This window comes from Arachis ipaensis, chromosome B1 (genome assembly GCF_059453495.1).
Source record: "Arachis ipaensis isolate K30076 ecotype BB chromosome B1, ASM5945349v1, whole genome shotgun sequence".
Classification (NCBI taxonomy): Eukaryota; Viridiplantae; Streptophyta; class Magnoliopsida; order Fabales; family Fabaceae; genus Arachis; species Arachis ipaensis.
The window spans coordinates 24,809,517-24,822,612 of NC_142436.1; the positions used below are offsets into that span (position 1 = coordinate 24,809,517).

The window sequence follows — 13,096 nt, forward strand, 5'->3', positions numbered from 1 at the left end:
GAGATGCTTCTCCCATAGAAGTCGGGAGTAGGTGCAGTAAAGTGACCAAGCACCTTCCTTGCATTGTTGGCATTGTTGTTTTCGGCTGCCATGGTTTCTTCTTCCTTGAAGAGCTCTGTTAGGCCTTCTAAAGAGAATTGTGCTTTAGCTTCTTTTAGCTTTCTCTTCAAGGTCCTTTCAGGTTCAGTATCATCTTGAACAAGTATGCCTTTATCTTTGTTCCTGCTCATATGAAAGAGAAGAGAACAAGAAAGTAGGGAATCCTCTATGTCACAGTATAGAGATTCCTTGAGGTGTCAGAGGAAAAGAAGAATAGAAGGAGAAGGTAGATAGAAGAGAATTCGAACATATAAAGAAGGAGGGAGTTCGAATTGCACCTTGAGGAAGAGTGTTAGTCATTTAAATAGAAGGATGTGAGAAGAGGGGAAGAATTTTCAAAATTAAAGTAAAAGATTTTGAAATAATTAAAAAAATTTTTGAAAATTTGATTGATGATTTTCGAAAACTAAAATTGGGAAAGAAATTAAGTGATTTTGAAAAAAGATTTTGAAATTAGAAATTAAAAAGATATGATTGAAAATTAATTTTGAAAAAGATGTGATTGAAAAGATATGATTGAGAAGATATGATTGAAAATCAGACTAAAAAGAGAAAGTTTTAAAATTAAAGTTGATTACTTGATTAACACGAAATTAGAAGATATGATTATAGAATTAAAACTTTTGATCCTTTCTTAATAGGCAAGTAACAACTAGAAAATTTTGAAGTAAATCATTAATTATAATAAGGATTTTCGAAAATTATAAAAAAAATGGAAAGAAATTGATTTTGAAGAGATATGATTGAAAAGATATGATTTGAAAAAGATTTGATTTTGAAAAATTATGAATATTTGAAAAAAATTTGGATTAAAAACAATCTTCCCTCTAGTGTCCTTCTGGCGTTAAACGTCCAGAATGGCATCCATTCTGGCATTTAACGCCCAAAATGCTACCTTTTTGGGCATTAAACGTCCAGCCAGGTACCTTGGCTGGCGTTTAAACGCCAGTTTTCCTTCTTCACTGGGCGTTTTGAACGCCTAGCTTTTTCTGTTTGATTCCTCTGCTGAATGTTCTGAATCTTCAATGCTCTGTATTATTGACTTGAAAAGACACAATTTTAAAAATATTTTTGAATTTTTAATGATGAGAAATAATAAAAAATGCAGCTAAGATCAAATAAACAATGCATGCAAGACACCAAACTTAGAAGTTTGTATACTAAGGACTATAACAAATTGAAAATGCATGTAAGAAACAACAAAAGACACAGAATAAGAGAAATTAAAGATCAGAACACTGAAATCATCAAGAACAACTTGAAGATCAATGAAGAACATAATGCATATATTCGAAAAATGCAAGAAGAATAAAAACATACAATTGACACCAAACTTAAAAATTGATACTAGACTCAAACAAGAAACATAAAATATTTTTGATTTTTATGGTTTTATAATTTTTTTTTGTGATTTTCGAAACTTATATAGAAAAGAAAATAAAGAGAATCAAAACTTTTAATAAGAATTCCAGGAATCATGCAATGTTAGTCTAAAGCTTCAGTCTAAAAAGATTAGACATGGTTGGCCAAGCTTCAGCAGGACATTACATTCAGCAGCTAAATTGATGAGAATCAATCAGCTTTTGTGATGATAAGAACATCACCTTGAAACTCTAGAATTCATTCTTAAAAATTCTGAAAAATAAAAAGAAAAGTACCTAATCTAAGCAACAAGATAAACCGTCAGTTGTCCAAACTTGAACAATCCCCGGCAACGACGCCAAAAACTTGGTGCACGAAATTGTGATCATCAACAATGGCGCCAAAGGACTTGGAGCTCTTAAACGTGAATCACACTTTGTCACAATTCCGCACAACTAACCAGCAAGTGCACTGGGTCGTCCAAGTAATAAACCTTACGTGAGTAAGGGTCGATCCCACGGAGACTGTCGGCTTGAAGCAAGCTATGGTCACCTTGTAAATCTCAGTCAGGCGAATTCAGATAGTGATGGAGATTTGATAATTAAAAGATAAATAAAATATAAAATAAAGATAGAGATACTTATGTAATTCTTTGGTTGGAATTTCAGATAAGCGTATGAAGGTGCTTTGTTCTTCCTGAACCTCTGCTTTCCTATTGCCTTCTTCCAATCATTCATACTCCTTTCCATGGCAAGCTTTATGTTCGGCATCACCGTTGTCAATGGCTACTTCCCGTCCTTTCAGTGAAAACGTTCCAAATGCGCTGTCACCGCACGGCTAATCATCTGTCGATTCTCGATCATGCTGGAATAGGATCCATTGATCCTTTTGCGTCTGTCACACCCCCAACAATCGCGAGTTTGAAGCTCGTCACGGCCATCTCTTCCCAGATCCTACTCAGAATACCACAGAAAAGGTTTAGACGTTCCGGACCTCAGGAATGGCCGCCAATAATTCTAGCCTATACCACGAAGGTTCCAATCTAAGATTAGAAACCCAAGAGATACACATTCAAGCTTGTTTGCATGTAGAACAGAAGTGGTTGTCAGTCACGCGTTCATAGGTGAGAATGGTGATGAGTGTCACATAATCATCACATTCATCATGTTGTTGGGTGCGAATGAATATCTTGGAGAAGAAATAGACTTGAGTTGAATAGAAAAACAATAGTACTTGTATTAATTCATGAAGAACAGCAGAGCTCCACACCTTAATCTATGGTGTGTAGAAACTCTACCGTTGAGAATACATAAGAATGAGGTCTAGGCATGGCCGAATGGCCAGCCTTCAAACGTGTCTAAGATAGCATAAGACTTATCAAAGCTTAAAATACAATAGTATAAGGTCCTATTTATAGAGAACTAGTAGCCTAGGGTTTACAGAAATAAGTAATTAATGTAGAAATCTTCTTCCGGGCCCACTTGGTGTGTGCTTGGGCTGAGCATTGAAGCTTTCATGTGTAGATACTTTTCTTGGAGTTAAACGCCAGCTTTTGTGCCAGTTTGGGCGTTTAACTCCAGCTTTTGTGCCAGTTTCGACGTTAAACGCCAGAATTCTTGAGCTGACTTGGAACGCCTGTTTGGGCCATCAAATCTCGGACAAAGTATGGACTATTACATATTGCGGGAAAGCCCAGGATGTCTACTTTTCAACGCAATTGAGAGCGCGCCAATTGGGCTTCTGTAGCTCCAGTAAATCCACTTCGAGTGCAGGGAGGTCAGAATCCAACAACATCTGCAGTCCTTTTTCAGCCTCTGAATCAGATTTTTGCTCAGGTCCCTCAATTTCAGCCAGAAAATACCTAAAATCACAGAAAAATACACAAAATCATAGTAAAGTCCAGAAATATGATTTTTAAATAAAAACTAATAAAAATATAATAAAAACTAACTAAAATATACTAAAAATAATGCCAAAAAGCGTATAAATTATCCGCTCATCAGCTGCTATGTCTGTATTTTTAGCTTCTTGTTCGAAAATCTCTGTGAGGTTTTCTCCGGAGTGTTGTGCTCTAGCTTGTTTCAAACGCTTCTTAAGAGTCCTCTCTGGTTCAAGATCAAGATTAAAGAGGGGTTCTTCATCCTTGTTCCTGCTCATAAACAAAAAAAAAAAGAATGCTAGAAGAGAAGAAGAAGAGGATTCTCTATGTCAGAGTATAGAGGTCCTTTGTTAGAGGGAGATAGATCAAGAAGAAAAAAAAAAGAAGATGTCCTTTAACAAGGATAGTTTTCGAAAATTAATAGAGAGAGAAGGGGGGATATTTTCAAAAATAGAGAGGGAAATGGAGATGAAATTTTTGAAAAGGAGGAGAGAGAAAGTAGTTAAGAGGTTTTGAAAAAGAAGAAAGAGAAAAGAGAATAAAAAAAGAATAAGATAAAACATGTAAATAGTTAACCAACAAGATTTGAAAATAAAAGATTTGATTTTGAAATTCAATTTTAAATGAAAGTTGAGATTTAGAATTTGAAAGTTTTAAATTTAAAAAGAAGATAAGATAAGTAAGTTTTAAAATTTAAAAAGAAAGATAAGATAAAGATTTAAAAATATTAAGAAAAGATAAGATTTAGAAAAGCAAAGATTTTGAAAATCAAATTTAAAATATAGTAAAGATTTAAAAAGATATGAATTTGAAATTTAAAATTTGAAAGAAGATAAGATAGGAAAAATTTAAATAAAAAAGATATGATAAAGATTTGAAAAAGATTTTGAAATTTGAAAAGATTTGATTTTGAAATTTGAAATTAAAATAAGATAAGATAAGATTTTTGAAATTCAAAGAAAGATAAGATAAAGATTTGAAAAATATTTGAAAAGATAAGATTTGAAATTTAAAATTTAGACTTTACTAACAAGAAAATACCAAACTTAAAATTTTTAAATCAAGATAAGAAAAGATAGCAAAGATTTTTGAAAATTGAAATAAAGATAAAAGAAATATATATGTAATTTTCGAATTTTAAGGAAAAAGAAAAATAACTAAGAGACACCAAACATAAAAATTTAATACCAATTGACACTAATTTTCAAAAATTTAAAAGAAAAACACCAAAAGACACCAAACTTAAAAATTTTAAGATCAAACGAAAAAAAAAACAAGAACAATTCGAATACCCAAGAAGAACACTAAGAACAATTTTTGAAAATTTAAAGATAACAAGGGGGACACCAAACTTAAAAACTGACACAAGACTCAAATAAAAGATAAAGATTACTAAAGAAAAGATAAGGTTTTGAAAAATTTTTGAAAAGAAAACAAGAAACACATGTAAAAGAGTAACTAAACTGTAAAAAGTACCTAATCTAAGTAACAAGATAGTCCGGTAGTTTGTCAAACTCGAACAATCCCCGGAAACGGCGCCAAAAACTTGGTGCGCGAAATTCAACTCCGCAAGTTTCGCACAGATGAACCAGCAAGTGCACCGGGTCGTCCAAGTAATACTTCAAGTGAGTGAGAGTCGAATCCCACGGAGATTGTCGGATTGAGCAAGCAATGGCTATCTTGTAGATCTTAGTCAGGCGATTAGAAAAGATGGTTGTTTGTTTAAAAGCATAAACGAAAAGTAAAGGAAACGAAATACCAGATTAATTTGAAAGCAATGATAGAGATTCAGTTAAGGCTTGGGAGATGCGTATTCTTTCCGGATTAACTTTTTTTACTGTCTACTCCAATAACGAAGGATTCATTCAATGGCAGCCATAATTGAATAACTCATGTAGCATCCTCATCAAGTTAGCCTCTTCTAAACCATAGCAGTCCACCATATCTGAGAAACTCATGTAGCATCCTCATCAAGTTAACTCATGGTTTCCCACTATAGCCGAAGGTGAAGACCTAAGCAATTCACTCCCCTTTGCGATCCTACTCAAAATGCCACAGACAAGGTTAGATCTTCCGGATCAGGGAATGTTTCTTCTCAGACTGTAGCCTTAACGCCACAGAGACCTCAGCAACCCACGGTCAACGGGATTTTATGTCACTTATCCAAAGTCGCCTAGGCACTCTCTTGGAATCCACAGTGCATTCTCTAGTTGCGGTTCAATGCTATCCAAGTCAGGACTCACACAGAACCCATGTAGAACAAGGATGATTGTCACGGGTCATCCTTAATTCATGAGATGAAGAACGAAATTGCACAAGAGAATTGAATCAAACGTGTATTGATATAGAAATAGTAATATTATTAATCCATGAGAATCAGCAGAGCTCCTAACCCTAACTTAGGAGGTTTAGTAGCTCATAGCTTACAGAAGTAATAGTAAAATGTATGAATGGGCAAAGATTGATAAAGTTTTTTAACAAAGGTGATCTTTGTTCTATATATAATAACCTAATGACTAAGAAGTACAAAATTATGATAGACTAGACTAGAGGTGCAAAAATCCATCCTTGGGCCCACTTTGGTTGAGTACTTGGGCTGAGCTTGGCGTCCAACTTGAGAAATGGGCGTTGAATGCCCATTAGGGAGTTGACCCACGCTGCCTTGCATCTTGGTGGGCGTCGAACGCCCAAAGGGGGTAGTTCTTGGGCGTTCAACGCTGGCTTGTCTCCTTGGGGCGTTGAACGCCAGCAAGGGGGTATCTCCTTGGCGTTCAACGCCCAATATGGGCAGGCTCCTTTGAAGAAAAGTATAGACCATTATATATTTTTGGAAATCTCTGGAAGTTAGCTTTCCAACGCCGTGAGAGCGCGTCATTTGGACCTCTGTAGCTCCAGAATTGCTTGTCTAAGTGCATAAAGGTCAGAATCTGACAACATCTGCTATGCTTTCTTTGCCTCTGAATCAGACTTTGCCAAAGCTCCTCAATTTCAACTAGAACCTAAAATCATCATGAAACACAACAACTCAAAGTAGAATCCAAAAATGTGAATTTTGCACTAAAACCTATGAAAACATAATAAAACTTAAACGAAACATAACGAAAACACTATGAAAATGATGCCAAAAAGCGTATAAAATATCCACTCATCAGTTGTGTGCGTGGCACATTGAGAAGAATGTCAGTCGAATATAAAAGATGCAGAATTGCGCGCACGATTTAATCAGTGGCTTTATGCGGACATTACACTTAACAAATGCTTGACGGAATGGAGGCATGCTGTTGACGTTTGCAAGATAGCCTCTGGGCAAATCAGGTCTTCGGGAAGAAGGAGATGTGTGTGAATGCGTACCCGAGGGATAAATTTTATGCTGGTATAAGAATGACGTCAAGGTGTGAAGGTATAAATAGCGTTGCAAAGAACTTCCTTTAGTCGAAGCATGGGATGCTTGAACTTGTTCAAAATTTGGAACTAATGTTCCATGAATATCAAAACAACGAGTTGTTGGCGCAATTTAGATCAATTGGCAGTGTTCCAGCGATGACGAAAAGCTTAGAGTCACTAGAGCGTTGCGCTACGATAGTTTACACACGTGCAATTTTTGGTGATGTTCAAAACGAGATCATAGGTGTTGCATCAGTCAATCTGGTTAGATTACAAAGGTCTTTGACTACGAAGATTTACTCTATTGATGAGTATGGGCAACTTGGAAGAGAGATTGTAGTTTTATACGATAAGAATATGGGAAGAATGAAATGTGGCTGCAACTGTTGGAATAAACATGGCTACCCCTGCAAGCACATGTTTTTCGTCATGAAACAATGAGAACCTTCCTAACATTCCGGATGGATTAGTTCTCAAGCGATGGACCAAAAATGCCAAGGCACTTGAAGCATATGAAGAGAAGATAAATGTTGGCGCTGACCGGGCCTGCTTATTACGCCATGGTACGATTCATTCGGCTTGCCATTGGCTGTTCTTTTTGGGATCACAAAAGTATGATCTATTTCAAAAGGCAATGAAAGGAATACGCAATCTTTGTGTCCACCTGGAGGGTCACTTTACAACCGAGGATAATGTGTTTTCTACCAAGGGTAAAGGAATCATTCGTGATTCGATGGCAGTTCGGACAAAGGGAGCTCCGAAAACCCAGAACTGTAGGGGGCGCAAAAAATAGTGTACCGAATGTAGGAATCCTGGTCACACGAAGAGAAATTGTCCGGGAAAAAAAAATGGCCATGGGAAGGAAATGGAAGATGGATACACAGCTGGTTTTGACTCATATGCGTTGGAGGAGATTAAAATGTTCAACCACATGGAAGAGGTTAGTAAATTGTTGTCTAAGTTAACATTCTTGTGTGAGTTGTAGTTTGTTATTTGTTTCGAGTATCCCGTTGATTTTATTGTAGACTTCGTTGGGGTTATAGTGTCTACAACATTGAAAAAATATTTGCATATTGAAAGTTCGGTAATGATGCTGTTGTTGGGGCTAATTACAATGATGAGGGCACTCAATGCACAAATGAAGACAAGGCTTGCCATATCGGGGTACATAAAATGGATATGCAGGGTGTGGGAGCAAATAATTACGTGACAACACAAACTTCATCGGCTGAGGCACAATGCAATGATAACGATGACATGGTAAGAGTAGTTATAAGTTGTTGCATCTGATTTTTTCTAGTGATTGCGATGTCATGGTAGTTGTATTCTATTTGGGACAGCATGTGGTCATGTATATTGTGTACTTGGATACATTAGAAATATGCACTTTTCTACAGGAAATATAACCATGACTTTGTGATTGTTAATATGCAGCTGATTAGGATGGTACTGAGGCTGAACAGGATACTCTGATGTGTGATTTGTTGATAATGTTATCCATTGAGAGGGATATATGATTTTAAATTGTGAGACCATGTGACAAGTTTATAACTAAGTTTACTTAGTTTCAATTATTTTTTATATTGATCGGCTTGCAGAAAGCGAGCAAAGATGGATGATATCTGATTTTATCATTTTAGATTTACCACCGCATCATGTTGTCATGTTGCTGGATTGTAAGAAAAAAAGGGAGTTTATTCCCTTTCATACAGAGAGTGGTTATATGTTTAGGATTCTTTGAGCCTTGGGCCGTTATGTTCACTGAAAAATTAAAACCAAGATGCTAACATGTGACGTATTATTTAAGAGTTTCTACTTAACGAAGAGAACTATCGTGGTAACTGATAACCCAACACGTATAGCTAAACTTGATTTGGCTTATTTTTTGCCTCATGCTTTTTTTATCTACCCGCAAAAGTTGATATGTATGAGGTGGCTAACAAAATTTGGATATGCACTAAAAATAAACTAATTAGTATGTCTTGATATGTGATCATGGAACATAAAAACAGATAGCATAGAATGATACTAACATGTATGCAACGACGTCAGTAGGTCACTAATGTGTCTAAGGAAACAATAAATAATTCACACAAAATAATTAGCAATTGCATGTGTCCATGAAACCAAAAAATAATTCACACAAAATAATTGGCAATTGTATGGAGCTGCTTCCTAATTGAGCCTCAAGGCTAGAATGTCAAAAAGGTGCGTCGTATGCATAGGAATGAATAAGTTGTTACTACACTCTTCCAGAAGAGGTAACTCCAATGACCATGCTATACTGGGAGTCAGATTTACTCAGAAGGACACACTGGGACTAGGTGGATCTGCAAATGTATTTGTATTCTTTTTAGCCGACCGCCTTATCTTTTGGTCCCAATCCTCTTCGGTCATGCGAGTGACTTTATTCCTTTTGGCATATGCCTACCCATCACAAGATCCACGGCTAACCACATCCTTGTCACATTGTTGACCACATGTTAACATGCATGCATGGATGATAACAAAAAGGTATGTTTTCTTGGACCCGTAGGTTTAACCAATACATTCAAGACGTGCATAATATCTCGTCAACCTCACGATAATAAAAAATTTGAGAAAATGAATAGCACTTACAAGTTATAGTCACCCCATACGTGTGCTTGCATCATCCACTGTGCTACCCAAACGCAACAGTCCTTGCTACAATTAAAATAGATGCAATAACAAAGCTTGATAAATGTATAAAGTAACTAATTCATAGTTATATGATGTGGCACATGACCCCATTGGTATTTGAATTAAAAGGATAACACGACTCACGAATAAGGGTCCTGCTGTCCTGTTTCTGGTTCAAAGAAACAGGAGTGGGTTGAGGTGTGTGTTCCTTGTCCTCAAAGAAATTTCCATCACGAAACATGTTCTCTAAGAAGAAGGCCTACAACATAACATGACATCCCAGGGAGTTTTTGTTGGCATGCATAATAGAGCAAATGAGGTAAACATTAAAGGGAAAATAAATGATTTAACACGTATACTACTCACCACATATCTGATTTGGTCAAGCCGGGCCTTTCGCTCGGTAACCGTCTCAGCCTTCGCTGAGTCTAGGTATACTAGTGCCCCGTTCAATAGATCGATGACAACCAGGTACCAATGCCTATCCTTGTTAAGGCAAACGTAAATCTGTAACAACAACAACCAACAAATAAATTAGAGGGGCATATAAGCCTAAATTTATAACGTGACAACCAACTTATTGTAACTAGAAGATGTTAATCTTGACAAGCTCATCAGCCTTCTTCATGTATTTGTTCCTAATGAATGCCAACGTCTCCGGCCAATGATTAGTAGGGTTGAAAGCAAATTGCTGTGATCGGATGTCAACATAGAAATTAAGTGGAAACCAGCCACGTATAATTACTGTGCAAAACATGGATAGTAGCATCATTTGCTTACCGCAAAGTGGTAGGAAGCCACTACCGCTTACCGAATTCATCCAGGTTGCTAGCTGTCATCATTGAGGCAACGAGGTTCAGAACCTTACATGCCAAATTGAAACACAAAATATGTCAAATCCCAATGCTAAATAAAGATATCGAAGTATAAAAATATACAACAATTTACACTCAAAGACTTTCAACAAGCCTCACATTGTCCACCACTTCTTCACCAGGTAACAATGAATGAAGTGCTCCCCTACTTCTGTAACAATGTTCATCTGGAATAAGGATTTCCCTGACCACTCGGTATTTGACTCAGTGACAAAACAAAAACTACTTCTACAAAAAGCTTATGCAGTTTTGAAACTGGCATTACAAGGAATGAGTTATAATGTGTGAGTCTTACTCTTTGGATAATCCATTCCCAAATATATATGCTGCAACGGCAAGTTCTGACTCGACGAACTCCATTCTAGGTGGAGGCCGGAATAACAAGTCAAGGCACTGAAAGCATCATCGAGTTTAATCAGAGTGTGAAACCTGAATAGCAAAAACTCCAACACCCAATCTAGGCATTTTCAAACTAACCAAAGGCATGTTCGCACTTTCCATGTACATGGCCATGTTTGTCCCGTAAGTGAAGGGCGTTCCATGGTCTTGTTGCATGATCTCCATTGTGCAGTCGTCATCCTCGTCATTGTCAAAGTCAAGCTTTCGCTAGCAGCGTGGAAAAAAAGTCAACACACAATTACTACAAAAAAGGGTAAAGATATGGCATCATGTGTAGAGATTATAATGACATTACCTTCAACGGAGGATTCGTAGACTTGCACGTCTTCACAGCCACTTCAACATGTCTTTTACACTTGGCCCTTGTTAATAAAGTATCTTCTCCTTTTGGGTCTTTCTTCTTAGATCTCCCTCTGGACTTCGTCGCGGCTGGTAGTTCGCTCTTCTGAACAGCACATGAGCACCGACTGACCATCGCGACATTGTACCAGCCTCAACTGCCACATGTTAGGCCGTTCCTTGGGCTCAAAGGAATGACTCCAGCACCTTACCATGCCCGACGATCACCTCAGTTAGCTTCTTGATCTGCTCTGTGTGTGTTTTGATAACTGTTCCAGTTACCTTGTCCTCCTGACCCAGCTGCTGTTGTTGTTCCATATAAGCATGTGTCATTACCATGTACAACAGGCATGAAAGATGAAACAGGTGTTGGACAACTATGTTACCTCTTCGACACAATCGAGAAGGTTCAGAATCTGTGTGTCCATCCCTTCACTAACCTTGCTCCCTTCCTCCGTGCCATCCCTACAAGCACACCGCTTAAGTAAACACATAACAATCCCCATAACATATTATTAGTGTTACATGGAATGAAACTACTGCATGTATTGTACCTTTCAACAATCGATTGTTCCACCGGTGGATCATCCGTGGAGGTTCCGACGTCTACAAGCCTCGTCTTCATCTTCCTTTTTTACCCCTCCATTGTTGTTTGCCTTGAAGTGTCACTCATGCAGCACCTTGTTCCCTAAGTTTAACTTGGAGGGCACATCAACTCTTACTAACGTAAGGTGAACTTTGGTAGATAGTCTGGCCCAACAAGACCATATAAATGGTCCAGGCACGTCTTCGAATGAAAACCATCTCACTCTAACTAACACTGTGTTTCACACTACAACCCTTATCACTCACAAATCCCGCAATTGTCAGAAAATATTTTTACCACTATTAATTGATTGTAAATAAATTAAACACAGAAATTGATTTATCATTTTATTCACTTTGGCTAAAATTTCGTTATTTAGGAAACAATTACCTCTCACAAAAATTTTACATAATTCATTCCAGAATATTAAATATTACACACTAATCATTTTTTCGTAATGTATTGGTTAGTCATACTTAAGAGAGACTTACATATTATTTTTCGTATCTAAAACTTAATTACTATGAAGAAGAAATGCATAGTAAAACACCAGTCAGACAAAACAACTTTTTCTTTGAAGTGACAACACACTGAACTCTACTTCCATTGCAAGTCTCATTGTATTGTCAGAAGATGTCAATCAAAAATCTTCTTTTTGTGGTGTGAAGATTTCGCTGTAGAAAAAAAATCACACAACTCATTCTTCTCTTTGAAAAGAAGAGACTACATTGAATTTGAAAATATATTTTTTTTATTTAAAAAACAAGGTCTAACCATGCACATTATATTAATATAATTTTTTCAAAAAAAGACTAAGACCACGTGCAACAACTCATACCCTGTAGGGCTGGCAATGGGTAGGGTAGGGTAGGGTTTAGACTCTGCACTAACCCTACCCGCGGGTTGAAAATTTTCTTAAAACTCTACCCTACCTTACCCGCAGGTTGAGAATCTCTCAACCCTAACCCTACCCTATCCGATCCTACACGCAGAAACAAAAAAAAAATTTAAATAAATATAAAATTCAACAATTCCGAATTTCATACATATTAAAAAAATAGAAAATAAAATTTAAGTTCAAATTAAAATTAAAAACAATAAAATCATAAAGAAATCCAACATAAAATTACAAATAATATGATCATCAACTAGCTTAGTGATTATTTTAAGTTTTTATAAGAAGAAGATTGCGAGTACAAGACTCAATTTCTTCACTACATACATAACTTTTACATATATATTGCCAGCCTTAATACCCTGCATATGAATGACCCAGTAAAGGACAAACACCTCCCCATCCTTCCATAGTTATGTATTAAGAACTCCATGCACTATAATGTGCCAAAGATGAAATTGTTACGCAGGATAATTGAATAATTCATAGCACTCACCAAAAGAAAGCATTACAGGTTTGAACAGCTCATAATTCATCATTAATTCTACACATTGACCAATTTATACAACTTTAACATAACTATATAAACACTAAATTCATCCACGCATATCACTTCA

The 13,096-nt window shown here is 36.5% G+C and overlaps 1 pseudogene; it reads left to right on the forward strand.

The window, feature by feature from the left end:
- LOC148575992 (protein FAR1-RELATED SEQUENCE 5-like) overlaps positions 1-7,517 on the forward strand; it is a 23,643-nt pseudogene extending 16,126 nt beyond the window's left edge.
- The last annotated feature ends 5,579 nt before the right edge of the window (positions 7,518-13,096 follow it).